Source organism: Cavia porcellus, unplaced genomic scaffold, assembly GCF_034190915.1.
Source record: "Cavia porcellus strain 051 isolate PalLab524CR breed Dunkin Hartley unplaced genomic scaffold, mCavPor4.1 scaffold_5, whole genome shotgun sequence".
Taxonomy (NCBI): domain Eukaryota; kingdom Metazoa; phylum Chordata; class Mammalia; order Rodentia; family Caviidae; genus Cavia; species Cavia porcellus.
This window is the reverse complement of record NW_026947488.1, coordinates 72,060,391-72,077,434: the sequence shown is the minus strand read 5'-3', so window position 1 is coordinate 72,077,434 and position 17,044 is coordinate 72,060,391. Positions and strand designations below refer to the sequence as shown.

General features: G+C 32.2%; 1 long non-coding RNA gene across 1 annotated transcript in view; it reads left to right on the top strand.

The window, feature by feature from the left end:
• LOC111753428 (uncharacterized) overlaps positions 1 to 17,044 on the top strand; it is a 252,128-nt gene that overhangs the window by 226,602 nt on the left and 8,482 nt on the right. The window contains exon 2 of the long non-coding RNA XR_002788218.2: positions 8,686 to 8,807. This is a non-coding gene — a long non-coding RNA (uncharacterized LOC111753428). The remainder of the gene's footprint in view (positions 1 to 8,685; positions 8,808 to 17,044) is intronic.

The window sequence follows — 17,044 nt, the reverse complement described above, 5'->3', positions numbered from 1 at the left end:
AAACTAGTGTTAATATTTTATTGGGAACTAATACAATATGTATGCTTGTTTACTATGAGTTAGTAAGTACATACCTATAAAATTCTGCAGTCCTAGAAGCCTAACTTTATCAAGGGAAGGCATTTCTCTTAAAATGGTGTAAGTGAGCTAGTTAGACAGTACAGTCAAAGACAGAACAACAAACAATAATGTACTTAGACGTTACAGGGGAATCAGATGTTAGGGAGACAGTTATCAAAAAGAAGGGATAAGTTCGAAATGGGACAGAGAAGCTATTGGTTAAAGCCATAAATAGAACATTAGAAAATATGAAGAATTTACTGTTTGATGGCATCCTCAGCTCTTTTCTTTTCCAGTCTAGTTATGTGTCACAAATGATTCGCTAAGTCTTTGAGCATCCTTCAAAGATTCAAGCATTGTGTAATATTTCAAAAATCCATTCTAAGTAGTTGACTCAAACTTGAGTTTATTACTAGTTATGGATGAAGAATAAGTAACAGTGAAAGAAAGACCAGGCTTTAGGTAGTTGATATTGTGTCTTAAGGAGCATTAGAGAAAAATGCCTTTGCTGTCTAGTATGGTAAGCAGAATGAACTATTCAGCATTCTTCAGGACAATAGGAACCATAGGATGTGTAAACATTTGTGTATATATACACAACAGCTTCTACAAAATGTGTGGGTTCTACAGATGCCTCCTCCATCAACTGTGGGTGAAAAATAATTTTTAAAAATTATGTCTGTACTTCACATGCACAGACTATTCTTTTGTTTTTATTCCCTGAACATTACACTACAATAAATGTTTTCATGGCATTTATATTTTATCATGTAATGCAAATAATGTGGAAATGATTTAATGTATGTTTGAAGATATATGGAGATTGCATGTACAAATTATATCACTTTAAATCAGGAATTTAAACATATACAGATTTTGGTATCTGTGAAAGGCCTGAAGTCAAGCCCTCGATGCAGAATGGATTGGTATTGGTTATATATAGAGAGAACTGATTTACACACACATAGACACACACACACTCACACTCAAACTCACACATGAATATGAATGAAGACAGAAATACAGGTGCAGAGACAGAAAGAAGTAAGAAATAGAGATTGACCGTAACAAACTGATTCATAAAGTTATAGAGGATTCAGTTAACACAAGATGTGACCTGAGTTGGAGACTCAGGGAAAAGTTTGAACTCTTTGATAGAATGTCTTCTTTTTTGGCAGAGAATAACTTTTGTTTTATTAAAATTTCCAATGTTGAAAAATGATCACTAACATTATTAAGGATAATCTGCTTTACTGATTATCCTCCAATTAAAATGTTAAACTTATCTAAAAAATACAGTCCAAAAACACACAGACAAATGACCAAATAATTGGCCACCATCAAAATTGACACATAGAATTAAGCATCACACGGATGATGGGCTGAATTTCAACTCCCTTTTGCCTTCTTAGACTCATGCCAATATGCAGAGCCAAACAGTACACCTGCTCACCCTGGGCTTGTGGTTGGAACCCTATTTTAGCACCTAGGACTGTATTGTGGGTGTCAAAAATGTCTTGTGACCAGCAGATTGGGCAGGGATCTGCGCTGGCCCTAACTATATTTCTTTACAGAGAGGAGACTTTGGCCTTTGATAACTGTAAGCAGCTCTAGCAAAGGTTAGAGACAATTTAACATCGTGTGCTCCTAGTTCAGGATTTTCATTCTGGCTCTGTCACTAACCTATTATGAGACTCGGAGTTATTTACCTTTCTCACCCTGGGTTTTCCTACAAGTTTATATTTTTAAAAGATTTTTTCTTCACTGACATTATATATCTAACATGTAGGTATAGACACATGAATTTGTTTCCTTAACTGTTATGGGCTATGTCTAAGAAAGATTCTTTATTACAGTTAAATGTTAGCAAAAGGTTTATTTTTTACTCTGGGTTACAAACTAACACTTTTTCATTAAAGAGATGCATGTCATGTGACTATCAGCAATTAATGTAAAAATCTTGGGAGAAAGATTTAATTTTAGGTGAAGAGCAATTTGATAAAGCAATTATTATCAAATGTCAAAAACCATTGAGTGAGGCCCATCTTCTGCCTATTATAAAAAGTGCAATACATACCTCCTTCCAAACTTAAATTGGTATCAATTAATGTTTAAGGTTTAGCTCTTGAAATTTCAAAGGAGCTATAGAAAAATATTTTGAATTTTAATATATAATCTATTTGAAGTCACTTCAGAACATAAATAGCAATCAAGAGGAGACATGATTTTTTCTCCTCATCTATACTTCTCTTTTTGGAGATTTTTGCATAGATCTGTTGATACTTCTTATTGAATTTTATTACATTTATTTTTCAATTTACTCAAAATGATTCACAGAAAATAATTATTCACACTCCTGACATTCAGGTTAGATAAAGAAAACAAGTACATTATTTTTTGCAACCTTCCTATAATATCACATGCCATGAACAATGTGATTAATTGTACAAAAACACAGAGCTATGGAGATTTCTCAAATATTTCAAAGAATTTTATAACAGAATTCCAAACAGATTAGGACCCAGAGAATTTAATCAAGTGAGGTATATAAGAGGTTTGTCTGCTTGCATGAACATAGCAATATTAATACTCAAGTGTGTACTGCACCTTTTAACACTGGAGTTAAGAAGTGATGTGCTGATTTCTGTAGTGTTGCTACCTCTCAGAGAATTTTTGAAACCTCGTTCATGGAGCTGACATTAGAGCTAGTAGTTTATGAACCAAGTAGTTTCATTACTTTATTGTCATGCCTCATGTTTTCCATTCTCACATGCCTTTGAGTTGGGTATCTTTCTCACTTCAGACAAATTAAGCATTTGCCCCATTTCTGTCCTTGCAAATTCATATGCCAAAAAGTGAATGGTTACAGTAGCCACACTCTCAGAAACATGTATGTAGATAAATACACAATAATATAAAAATAAAATGTAGTATATTATCTATAAAGTAGTCCACCATTTAAAACTATGTTTAATTGAAGTGGACAAAAATTTTTAAAACCATTGAAAATGTTTTGACTTTGGTGTCTACTCCTGAGAAAATATACTTTTTCTCCAAAACACTAAAAGCAGAAACAAATTCTAAACTTACTGTGAATGCAACACATTATATGTAGAAGTATAAGCCTTGCATGCAAATATCATTGTCAAAATATAGAATAAAATATATCAATTATGCAATTGAGAAAATATGGTTATATTTTCAAAGATCTGGGACAATGTAGCAAAATGCATGTTTTTAAAAGTGCCACCTTGATATTTCTAATGATTTTTTCAAAAGAACAAAAATCACAGGAGAGAGAAATGCCAACTGTTTTAACGTACACATATCCAGGCTTTGTATTTTCTTGTCTTGGGTTCATTGAGGCAATATCACAGCATGACCTCTAGATAAAACAAACAAAAGATAACACAGAATACAGCAAACTAGAGTAGGTCAATTAAAATACTTATTAACAAGCAATTAAAGCTCAATAGTTTTTCTTTGTGTGTTTCCTTGTGTTTGTACAGTATTCAACAGAGGCTTTAGCATTTTGGACCTATTCTTTCTCAATATGTGATTTACTGGAAATGCCTGAAGAACCTTGAGGGAGCATCAGAAGCAACCATACAAACTGATGTCAATGTACCTGTGTTATAAATTCATAAATTTTATCATGAGCCTGAATACTATGTCTATCTTGGGTAAACAAGGAAAGATCTTGATATCAATGAAGCAAATGACTCTGAAAACGGTGTAACAAAGGCAGGACCCATTGTGGAAGTGAACTGTGGTGAAAGCCTTATTAATAATGGGCCAACCCTATGGTGAGCCTGGGTGGGTAAACTGCTGTCTGGAAGTAGACTGTTCATTCATGTGAAGTAAATTAACACTTCCTGGGCACCAGGGTACCATTAGCTGCATTGAAACAACTTATTTGCTATGGGCATCCTGTTGCCCTAGCATACCCCACATCGCTGCAGGATCAGACATAATGCAAGTGTATGGTGCCAAGGAGCCAGACCTTAGTAACCTAGTGAAGTAGCAGCGATTCATGGCCGTTAATTCAGTTGGTTTACTGCTGTAGTCGTAGCAGAAATTGTATCCTTAGTGTCTATAAGACAGAGAAATTAGATCAAGCTAATCATCCCTGGTGACAAATCATCGAAGCTTTTTAAAAAGATATCTTACATGAATTTTCAGACTTATTTCTTGCTCACTAAAGGAAAAAGAAATAAACCAGACTTTCTTTATTCTTTAAAGCAAAAAAATCAGGGAGAAACCAGACAATTAGTAAAGGCATCCTTTATCACTGCTGCTTCTCATCACTGGCTACCTAAAAGAAAATAATTCATAGCTAGATTAATATTAATGTAAAAAAAGAACCAGAAGAACTTCATAAAATACATGATCATACTCTTAATACATTATTCCTCTGATCCCCACGCACAAATCATTTAGAACATGTTCTATCTAATAAAGTATATTGTGTGGGCAAAAAATTATTGTAATACAGATTATATGCTTTTGTAATATAAGGTAGTGGCAATCTGTACATATTGAATTGGTTTAGAAAGAAAATACTGAAATACTAATCTAGATTGTTAGTATTGATGTTCTTTGTGTTCTATTTTTTAAGTACAGCTTAGAACTTGCTCAGTTATTGATTCAGAACTGAGAGTGAACCAAGGTTTATTCATTTCCCATTTAAGAAAAGGTAATTACAGTTTCAGGATATATCATAAATAAATCCACAAATGCACAAATTTCATGCAACAAATAGGTGGTCTAACAAAAGTAAGAATTCTCTGTTAGAAATGAGGAAACTAGAGACCAACATTTTTATTTTGTGCTTTCTAATCCGAGAGGCCTTTGCTCGTTGGTTTTAAATACGAATGTGGGTGAATATGAAGCTTGTATCTCAAACTAATTTAATTCTCAAATTTATTTCATCATTAACTGATTCCCCTTTGAGCAAGGAAAACTTAATCATTTATTCTCTTCACCCTTGAAACAGCTGAATCCAAAGTGTTCTAAAATTATGTTGACTGAAATACAAAATGCACATGTTGAGTTCTTCAAAGCTGGGACATGTTGGGAGTAATCATCTTGATTTTCTGCTAAGCACTAGTCATGCTAATTTCTGCCATCAACAAATTTGATTAAACACAAAGAGGGTAAACATTTTTTTTCCTTAACTTGCAACATTCTTAATGTTTAGAAACAGAAAATTTGTCAACTAGAAATAGGTTTTCCTACCATGAAATTGAAACCATATCTTTGAAACATTCAAAGTGAAACAAAATTCATTTTCTCACATTTCCTTTTATTTCTAGCCAAAGTGAGTGCGATGTTAATCACGGGTGTTTTACTATCTATTTTTTCACTCTCAGATGTGATGGCTAGCCTCCTTACTCCAGAGATGATTTCATCCCTTCCATTCAGATCGTATTAGAATTTAAAATCAGTGCCAAAACATCTGGTCTGGAAATTCATGGGGGGGGGGGGGAGCCAAGATGCTTGTTAAATATGAATAAATGGGGGAAATATTTGCTTATGGTTTAAAATTATATCAATGAACTACTTTAAAAAGATTTCAATCTGATTTTATGTTTTGAAAATCCTTAAAAACAAAACTATGAATTATTCAATTATTTTTCAGTTAGAAAACAATATAGTAGAGATATGTGTCTGGAATATTCTAACATGTGCTGATATCCAGTAAGAGGTTGCTGTGAGACGCCCACAGAGATATCCATGGAAACTGTATGTGGAAGATAGATTCTGGAACTAAATTATTTGTGACTCTCTCAACCTGTTACGGACTTAAGGTAGACACAGAGAACAAGTCTACTGGTCAAATCTCCACAGAAACACCAGTATATGATGTAATTTAGCTTTTTGCACATGCCATGATAGTATAATAAATATAGACTTCCATTGTTAATATTTATCAAATGCAAAAGGCCAGAATTTGGAGGTGCAACTGGGGAAAAGATAACAGAAATTATATTTGAAATCTATCTTAAAAAATTAACATTGAGGTAATTTACTGGTTAGGGTATAAAAATCGTAGTTTATCATTTTAGAATCAACACCAAAAACAGACGCCACTATCTCATAAAATAAACATGCAGTGAAAGGGTAACATACACATTAACTGCAGACTGAGTCTGTAGCCAATACAGTATGATGAGAAGGAATACTCAGTATGGTGCGATGTGAGATGGAAGCCATTAGCCATATGGTACGGTGTGAAGAGGGCCTCTGTGACTGAGTAACAGTTGTATCTTATATGGTTTATTCAATAATTATGCAATGGCAAGTAACACTTTTATAATTACAGGCTGTTTTAAAATATTTTTGTTAATCTTGTTGCATTTACCAGGTTGGAGGATGCATGTTCCATCAGGAATTTTCATGCTCCATATCTGCTTTGTGTATAAAGTGGAAATTGGTTGCCATATTGAAAATTTGGGTCACATTCTTTTGGATCACACTGTGTATCATCAAGGTACACAGGACATTTAATAATATAGGGCACATGTCTTTTAGACTTGCCTACCCACTTGTCACCTGTCAGTGCAGACATTGTATGTGGAATAAAGAATGTGTAATTTTTATGTGATTTCCATTAAAGGAGACAGGGAAGTACTAAGACATCCAGTATAAAGCAAAAAAAGCAATAAAATATCCAGAAACTTTGTTATGAGATACTTTGCAGACTCCTACTTAAAATGTATTTTTAAAAATCACACACTTTACCTTGATGCATTTCTATTCGTAACAATGTGCTTCTCTAAGGGAATTTTTATGTCATCTACTTGCTGTCAACCTGTATGGCTTTGCCTGGTGACTTGCACTTGATTAACTAGTCAGACTACTCTGGTCTGCTAGGTAGTTACTTAAACATAGTGCACTGAGAATGTGATGTGGGATCATTGGAAGATAGGTAACAATACCATAACGCAGGGAAATGGCTGTGATTGTGGTATGTCTACCATGAGACTGCAAGGCAGCTGCATCTGCCACTGAGAGATGTTATGCTTCAATAAAATACTTTGGAGTAACAGCATTCTTGTGCTTGCTTAAACTCACTTCTTGCCCATGGAGTTAGGATATTTTTTAAAAATGGTTTGCATGATTTAATGCACAATTGTTTTAAAGACAATTTCAGATTTTGAAAAAAAAATAATTTAGTCTGCAAATGATAGTTAGGTAACAACACTGAAAAGTAAAATAATCCAGCTATTATATTGATGTTGAAACAATAACTATGAGTTTTATTGTAAAGTTATGCCAATATTTTTCCACTGAAAAGCTGAGGTGGAATAATTATATTCTAAATATCTAGCTCATAAAATACTTGATTCTATTTTTTGATGTATAATTGTTTATGTATCCTACCTTATGCTCTGACTTGCTTAACCTTACTCAAACAGGAAAAATAAAAGGAAATAAAGAATAGTCATTAAGGTTGGTTATTGATATAACAGTCACATAGGGGGATTTCCTTTATACTCTTGTTTCCAATAACAATAAGCATTTAGGATAGAGTTCTTTGATAATCAACATTTGATTCACGCTGGCATCTTCTTGCTGACACAATGACCAATGTGATATTACACATGGGAAGACTCTTCTTTGTGAGGAGAGCAGAGTCTCTGGAGAGCATTCTAGATCTCAGTAGCCATTCGGGCAAGTGAGAAATAAATTCACACTCTATAAATTACTGAGATTCTTGAAGTCACTTATTATTGTTTGCTAACAAAAAATAGATCAGAAAATCTGTGTTATTACAGACACTAGAAGTATGACAAAGTTAACTCTAAGGACAACACTTAAACTAATTTTCACTAAATAATATTAGGGAAAACAGTCTTCTGAGCTTTTTCCCTGTGAGTCAGGCGCCATAATGGGTTACGGGGATATCCTGGGTTCATTGAGGCGTGAAGTGGAGGTAGTCCAGTTGAGATCCTCTCTTTCTTTGTGATTTCAGCATCCTGGTTGGTACACCCAGGTAAATCTAATCATTTTTTTCATATGGTAGAAGACAATTTGGGGAGAACTGGTATGTGTGAATAAATGTGGCAAAAATCATGTAGAAAGCATGTATAAAGAACAAGATTTTGGAAATATTAATTGAACAAAACACTGAAGGAGAAAGTAAAGTAATATTTAGTGTTTATCTATAAATTAATCAAATTTACTAAATAATATGCTGGATTTTCCTTTTACTTTTTTGTGCACGATTACTAATTTCTCCATTCAACTAGACACTCGGCTAATCAAAAGGCTTCAAGGGTCTGAAATATATTATAGGGACTAAATGAAGAGGATTTTAAAAATGAGCAATATATTGTCTTGTGATGTCTCGGGTAACCAACATTTTCATAGGAAAGGAATAAAATTAGGATAAAATATAATAAGTGATACTACAGTTAATATGAGCTAGAGGATATAATTCTATGTAGTCCTTGAAGAAACTCAGTGGGATAGGAAATATCACTGTTATGTGTAGATGAGATTCTCAGACAATTTAAATGATTGTTTCAAATCTAGAAAGTATTAAAAGCTCTGAATCTAGTATTGTAAAAAAAATTGCACATGTGTAAGGACTGTCTTTGTGAACACCATTGTCTACAGGTCTTCCTGCCTAGATGGTATGTCTGTTGCTTGACGGCTGGCCTCCAGTGTAACATCAGCCCTCAGTCCATTGACTTTGAGATCTCATTCAGATTTCCTCCTAAACAGAAGATTTCCTGCTAGTGAGTACACATTTTTGTATGAACTCATAAAAAAATTTCTGAGGGAACAAATTTTTCTGCTGGTTGTTTTCTTTTTTTGTTGAATGAAATTAAGTTGAGTGACGGAAATCAGAATTTGAGCTAGTACTTAAAGAAATTTTAATTAGTGTTATTACTTAAAAAAATTTTAGACTTATGTGAAAAGCTTTCCAAATATAGTATCCTATATTCAATATTAATTATACACTTAAGAATTATTAAAAAATAAAGTCACCGTCAATTTTCTAGACACTTTTATTTATATGTAAAGCTTGATGCTACACTTTTCTGACACATATTTTGCTTCAAGGAATCCTAGATGCTAGGCCTGCTTAGGAGCAGCTTTTTCCCTTGCTTTGTCAATAAATTGATTAGTACTCCATTTTTCGTTTGTGGAATAAGAACAAAATTCCACCAAGTATCATACAGGGTTGTTGTTGCTTTAATGTGGTATGTTTTCTCCAGCTTTACAAACTAGTGTGATTACTAATAGATATAAAATCCTGAGTGTGCTTTATGTATGAGTGAACACTAATATCCTGTGAGATTACAGATCACATATCCGTGTGCAAAAATCCCAAAAATCTCTCTGAGTGTGATATGTGATTTCAAGTGATATGAAACAATCCTGTGTTGTGGAATGAGACATGACATTACCCTTACATGTAATGTTAGGTGATGTGCAGTTTTTGGATGCTTTTTTTCCCTCAGGCTGGTATTTCTGCACATGTATGTGTGTGCACACACGCATGCTAAAATGACAGAAGCATACTGGGTAACAAGTGTCTGTGATTTCTTTGCTCTCATTCTAACAAATAGAAACATCCTAATATACCATAACAAGATGACTAGTTATGTATTTCTCACTATAATGAATAAGTGGTTGTGCAAAGAAAAATGTTTATGAGAAACTCTGTAGGCAATATATTGGCCTCAGTATTTATTAAGTAAGAGTAGTTCTGGAAATTAGCACTCGAGAATTATTCGGTGTGGCACCCACTGGAAGTGTTTTTATTCACAAATAATAAGGTTAAAAATAGATATAACAAAAATTTAATTGAGGAAAGAGGCAGAGGTTCCTTACAGTATATAATGCTTGTCATGGTGGCAAACATTTACAGTCTGCCCCATTATAAACAACCCGGTTTCCATCAACGAAAGCAGCTGGCAGAGACTGCTAAACCAGTTATTTTATTTTATCAGGCATTGCTAGCAGAGATACCACTTTCATTTTTGCCAGCATTTGTAGTGTAAATGAGGAGCAACCTATCGTAAAATAACGCTAAGAAGATCAAAGAAAGCAATCCCAACTTCCAAGCTAAAATCATTCTGGGAAAATGTTTTTTGATTATGGTTAATAATGTAATCAAGCCAGAAACCAGTCTAGAAGTCAGAGTTGGAGAATTACTGGTAATATTACAGGGCACCTAATTGACGGTAACATGGTAAGGAAGTTTTGGTTATATAAAGACAAGGGGCTAATAAAATATTGACAAGGAATTATGTAGTTTGATTAGAGAACTATATATATTTGCTCAGAAAACAAACCTGTGCTGCAACTGAACATTTAACATTAAGGAGCATAAAAGAATAAAAACCAAAGGGGTCATTGAAAACAGAAATCTTTGATTTCATTCTTTAAAGACCAATTACTTTTTGTCCCCGGTGGCAGGCAAAAAAAAAAAAATCTTCTTCTTAATAGCAAAATCATTCTAAGACTTTTCTGATTCATTTTATATTTAGCAGATTACAGCTTTAGTCATCAGGAGGAAAGAGCCTCATAAGCTGACAGACCTGAAATCATGTTCTTTGATTGTAATTGACAGAAAAAGCATTTAAAGAAAAGAAAAAATATTTTATTCATCTTTGATTACACTGTGATGTGATTTGGTGACATAATACAGCTGGGAACTGAGGCAAAAAAGGCAGTAATTCCTACTTGAGGATTTGACATGATGTAGCCCTCAAGTCATCTTCGTACCAACGCCCCAAGCTACAATAGTCTCCTTGATGGCGGCTAGACAAATAGATACACAGACTGTTAGAATTTAAAAGGCAAACAGCTCTAAAGTAACATTTCTTAAGGCAGTGTATTTCAGCATTAAATGCTTGACAGCTACACATTTGACTGGACCTAAAATTAAATCTATTCAATTTAAACATTTTATGGCACAAAAATACCTCAATTTAAGCAACACTTTCTTAAAATAATGGAAAATAAATGGTTTATACAAATAGCTCTTAAAAGAGATGCATGCCCTTTTAAACAAAAACGTTACTGTGAGTATATATTTCGACCAATCCACGTGAGTTGGGACTTTAAAAAATTTTTAAATGTGGTAGTTTTCTTCAATCCCTGCCCTGACTTGTTTGCTTTTCAGGGAGGATGTTCAAATCTATATTTTGAACATTTAATAAAAATGATACATGGGATTATGACTGTAATAATGTCATCCAATTGCTCTGTAATATACAAAACATTATGTCCATGGCAAATATTTATTTCATTTAATTTATATTCAAATACTTGAATAACAACTTTCAAGTTTGGTTCTTTATCTTCAGTGGTATAAATAAAATAATTTCTCCATGTTCATCTACAGATGACTCCCTAAATGTCAGATTTTAAAAGATCTGCCATAAAAATATGGAAGAGAATGCGTTCCATGAAAAAACAAAAATATTTTAGATACTGTAAAAGAGATCTCCAATATAAAATTAGTTTGCTAGATTTTCTCTTTAATTAGAGACTTGAGGCATTTGTATTTTATCTTAAAGCCATACAAAATCTATAAGACTACTAGGCAAGGAAATTTATTGCTTAGAAACATTTTTAGTAATTAACTAAATATATTCTGAATGTCACAAGTGCATGTATGTTGAGTTTGTAGCCATAAAGAGAATTGATATCTACCCGAGAATGACTTATTATAGAGTTACAGTTTTCAAAAGAAGATTATGAATTGTCAGTGCATGATGATATTTATATATGTAAATCAACTATTTGAATCTGCAAGTTAATTGTGTCTAGAAATGTCAGACTAATTATAAACTCTTATGCTGCATTTACCTGAATGCCCCTCATGCTGTTTAAACCTAAAAATTTCAATTTACAGAAGGTTGTTTAAGTTATTACAAAGGGACTCCATTAATCATATCTTTACTGGTAATATAGATATCATCTGCACAAATAGAGGTACAATCCAAAATGCTGTCAGTCTCCCTTGGGAGACAGGTTCCATATTCTTCCAGTTCAGTTCAGAGTCCTGGATTACTTTGTTTCGGATGAGCTCAAGAACATATGCTTAATTAGAATAATTTCAATTATTATCTAAAGAAAAGTAAATTAAAATGCTCCAAATGAAACAAATATAGATGTTGTTACATATAATACTTCTCATTCTTCAGATTAGCTTACACTTCATGCAGTCAATATTCTTTGAATCTTCCTCTTTCTTTCTTTCTTTCTTTCTTTCTTTCTTTCTTTCTTCCTCTCCTTCTTTCTTAGTATTCATTTAAACTCTTTAGATATATTTTCACACTACTAACACAATATAGAAATTTCTGTACATACACTCTATACAATAATAACCTCAAAACAGTTGAAACAATGTAACTGCAGTTCACACCCTGTATGTCCTCCTTTTGCATGAAGGAAGAGTGCTGGTCTTTTTGCTAACACTCATTTTCATATTATGTGCATATTTATGTGTATATTTATATAACTCTGCTTCCAAACATTGTAAAAGCAAAATAGAAATAATAGCTTTCTTGTTGGAATCTCAATAGTGCATTTTAACTTTGACTAGATTTGTTTTTCATTAAGAATGGAAGACTCTGCCAAAGTATTCAAATTTTCATTTTTTGTTGTTCATTGGTATAGATTTTTAGTTTTTTAAAATTGGATTTGGTTAGAAATATAAATTATTTGAATAACAGGACACATCAAAGATATGTCTCTTTTTTGAGTTTTTTCACAGAAAATACTTTGGAACTTTATATACCAATAGGTTCACTCAAATTTATACTTTAATTCCTGGTCCACAAAGAAGTTTTCTGTCATAGAAAAACAAGTTTGGGAAACTCAAAAGAGTTTAAATTCCTGCTGCATTTTTGTTATTCAGAAGCCTTTTGCACAAGATGTGTTTTTTAAAAGCAAAATATTGTATTCAATATTGCCATGTAAACACAGTAAAAAATCATAGTCTAGTTGTAGGAAATTATGAAAACTTTATTGAATTACTTGCATAATTTTATCACATTTTATTAATACACATTTTATTTGAAACATTCTGAAATTGAAGAAATTTATGTAATTTCATCAAAACTTAAATTTCAGAATATAGTCCTGATGCTTTTGTTACTGTAATGTAACATCTCTGATATATATATATATATATATATATATATATATATATATATATATACTAGGAATTGAACCCAGAACCTTTCATTTGCAGGCAGGTGCAGTGTCACTAGCTATATCCTCAGTCCTTTATTTTTTTTTTTTTTTTGTGAAATATTCATAGAAAACCTTTTTTTGTCTAGGAAATTGCCTCTAAAACAGGACTCACATTTTTAAACAATAGTATAAACTATTAATATGGCAGATTGAATGATATAAGAAAGTTAACTCATATAGATTAGGTAATATTTCAAAAAACTTTTATATTTGTGGAAATTTAACAGATAAAAGGTTGATTAAGAGACATTAAATACTGAAATCATTATAATTTAATTTCACAATTTAATGTTCCTAGAAACAATTATCACTATTATATTTATAATCACAGATAACCTTATTATACTTGTAATAATATATTCTGGTTATAAATTAAAAATATTTGATGTTGGTAAAATTTATTAGAGAATCAATAAAATAGAGTCACTATTTAAAGAATTACATTCTCATGTTAACATTTGGACTCTACATTGAAAAATATGAGAGTCTCATCTATTAACATTCTCAAGGTTTTACCATTCTGAATAGTGATTTAAGAATATGAGCTATTTTAAATATTTAAATATTATCCAAACTGTATTTGTGATCGTATTTCAAGAAAAAAGTGAGATTAGAATTATCTTGAGCAAATGTAAAATCATGATTTGAAACACTTTACAACAGGTGTGCTACTGAATATGTCATTAAATATATTTTGATATTTGAGAAAGTGGAAGAGAAAGTGTGTAAGAAAAAACTAATTATCCCTTTGACCCTGTTAATACAAAGCTGTTGTACAATCTCTCTGAAGAACAATAATGTAATTTTTATCAGATGTATTCTGCTTCTTGGTGCTATGACCTTCAATAAAATTACCAATAAATCCAGTGCTCAAGGACATTTTGCCCTGATTTAAAATTGTCCTGTACATGATGTATGCTGATTCAAGTTTTTTTTCCCCTCCACACCCTCCCCTCCACTCAACTTCTCTTTCCCTTCTTATTTACAAAGATTTGTTTACATTTTATCCTTCTTTTATCCTTTCCCTCCCTTCCTTCTTCCATCTTCTGTCCCTTCTTCCTTTTCTTTTGAACAGTCTTCCTACTTCTAGATCACTGTATATTTTCATATTGACCTAATCCTGAAAGGTAATATATGAATCCAAAAGAAATAGCCTAGTATATGTTTATACTTCTAAGTTATTAAATTTCTATGCCACTACTATACCATATTTTAGCTATATTAAAAAGTTCTTGGAATTAAAAGAAAGTGACTTATGGCTTAAAAAATATACAAAATTAACATTTGAAAAGTAATTTTGGAGATGATTATAGTTCACATTCTACACTGAATGCATTTTGATATATGGATAATTACTCATAGTAGTATCTTTTAGTTGAATTTTTGTAAAAACGATAACAATTTATTGCCAAATTAGTTCTTTGGCACAATTTAACATTTAGTGATGAAATCAAAGTGAATTGATTTTTACTACAGACCACTTTTGCTCTGGTTCCCTATATTCAAGTACTAATTGGTTATTATAGGTCACTTTAGGACTTAGTTTAAAAATAAATTAAATTGGTTGCAAGGTGCATTTAGAAGAAATAGCTTGATATTTTCAGCTCATGGGGTTTTATTTAAATAAAAAGTGGTGAAGCAATGCAATCATCTTTGGTTATAAAAGTGATGGATGAATTGAAAACATTTTTGAATCAGGTCAATGGTACTGGTGATTAGTACATTGTTAATCAAGTTCCTCAGATTGCTATCAAATGCTTTAGCTTTTTTCTCAGGCTGGTGAGAGGATCATGAATATTAAACAGATTCAAATGGATGTGCTCTCATGTAATATGGAGTATCACAAATGAAAAGACTAAATGAGGGCAGAGTGTGACTCTATATACTGATATGACTCTTAAATTGAGAAATGCCTAATCAATTTCTTTGCTCACATATAGCAGCCAAATAGAGGTAATCCCTTCAGTTCCTCTTCTTTCTCCTTTTTCCCTTTCTGCTTTCTGTTCCTCTTTCTTCTTCTTTCTCTTCTCCTGTTTCTTTTTCTTTTTAAATTTCTAGTAAGGAGTATTTAAATCACAGTGACAAATCAAAGAACATGTTGCATGAAGAACATTTAAGGGCAACTGAATGTACAGGTGAAGAGGTGTGGCTGATAATGGCGAGGATGTAACAGATGGTACTGATTAAAGATTAGGGTAATCATTACACGGTGTTTTACAATGGAAGAATGGATACTAGGCTGAGAAGTTTCTTTTTCTACGAAAAATGTGGTGCTATAATACTTTACCACTTTATTTAGTGACAATAGTCTTATGCTTTTAAAAATGTGTACTATTACATATATGATAGTCTGTGTTAGAAAAATGTTATTTGAACATATTACCAAGCACAAATTTGGTTTTGAAACAGAAATAGAATATTTAATTTATGGTTTCTATCACTCTTCAAAAGTGAGAATTTTTTTCTCTCAACATGTATATGGATATATATCCACATAGCTTGTAATAAATCATAAAGTATTTAGAAATGAAACATTACATATTTACATATAAAATAAAAGTAAAATGACACATGCAGAAATGGCTAAATTAATATATTCTAATAAAGAAATGTATGATATATCTAGTATTTAAATTAACAGCTTATTGTTGAATTTGAATATGAACAAATACATTTATCTCATATGAAAATTCTATTTGGAAACAGTGATACAATATCTTCAGTACCTACTAATCCAGCACAAATTAGTTTCTTTATATTAGCTGATCATCTAATTAGAGAAATTTTGAATTTATGGTGAAGTGAGATTTTAAAAGACAGAATTCAAGGAGAAAAATGTCTCCGTAGGTACCAGAAGTTGACAGTGATAAGCTTCTCAGAAAGGGCTAAACCTTGTGAAGTAGCTGGGTGTACCTGAGGAGTCTGGGGGAAGCAGAGATCATAGGTACCTGAGGTTTGCAGTTGAAAATGAAAGGAATAAAATATAGAAGTATAGAGTACTTTTAACAAGGCATGCATTTCAAATTTTCTTGTATTCAGAATATTTTCTTGTGAATAAAAGTCAGCTGTTAATTCATTTATATTCATATTCTTAGGGTCGTGAAAAGCCACAAGATATGCCAATTTTAAGAATGTACATGTTCAGGTTTTCATTAGAAGCCCAAAGAGTGAGAAAAAGGTAGAAGTTTTCAAGTACAGTTAGCATCATAGGATGGCAAAGCTGCCGAGCCGCAGCAGAATCTAGGAAAGTGTTTCACCAAAAAGTCATTAGGTTTTTCTTTTCAGATAAGAACAGTAAGACCCTGTAAATTAAGCATCCCGTTCAAGTTAATAAATGGTAGGATCAGGATTAGAATTAAATTATTCTAATTTGTAACACAATCTAAGTCTTTTCTTCAATATTTGACCACCATACATTTAGGACAAAACTATAAGTTGAAAATGTCAGTACAAGCTATTAAATATGCTTTGAAGAAAAGGAGATTTCGTGATTAAAATATAATAGGCTAATTTTATAAGAATGGAAGTTTCATAGTTAGAAAATAAATAGAAGTGAGGCAAATGAGAATAAAGAAGAGGCTTCAGGGAATGTATAAAGGACACAGTATGCCTGGCATTTCTGAGCAAATGAACAGAGGTCGGACTATGGCAGGCAAGTCTTAAAACTCATGTGACATCAGGGTGGAGAATTTGTCATGGGTCAGCACATGAAGTTTATGAAAAAGATTTGAAATTTTGCCCCAAAGTCTTTTGAAAA